This window comes from Sinocyclocheilus grahami, unplaced genomic scaffold (assembly GCF_001515645.1).
Source record: "Sinocyclocheilus grahami isolate Dianchi unplaced genomic scaffold, SAMN03320097.WGS_v1.1 scaffold17.1, whole genome shotgun sequence".
NCBI lineage: Eukaryota > Metazoa > Chordata > Actinopteri > Cypriniformes > Cyprinidae > Sinocyclocheilus > Sinocyclocheilus grahami.
This window is the reverse complement of record NW_015505196.1, coordinates 4786416-4786927: the sequence shown is the minus strand read 5'-3', so window position 1 is coordinate 4786927 and position 512 is coordinate 4786416.

The window sequence follows — 512 nt, the reverse complement described above, 5'->3', positions numbered from 1 at the left end:
CAGTGCCAGATTTAAGCATAATGTTTCATATACGTCAAGTACATTTAAGTCTTAAATTGATCGAAAATAATGACTCACCAACTTTGTAAAGAACATTTATAGTTCTGTAGTAAAAAGGCCATTTAATGTGCTATTGTAACTGCCATTTAAATATCTAAACATAACGTTAATAAATGTAACATTTGAGTTTTGGGTTGAAAAAAGAGCTAATGCACTGTTATTTATGTGGCAATACAACCACATAATACAACCAATTTTGCAACACTAATTTACCCTAATATGTAATATTTTGTGTTTTTACTATACCACAAAACATTAGGAATTAATAAAATGAGCAAATGCACAACAAATGCCCTGCATATAACTTGACTTATTTGTTAATGAGCAAAAATGACATACATTGACATTCATAATTACTTTCCACTAAAAGTATATGCAGTCTGTGTCGTTGGAATGGCAGCACATTGAATTACAAAGCAGATAAAAAGCAGTGTGTGTGTGTGTGTGTGTGT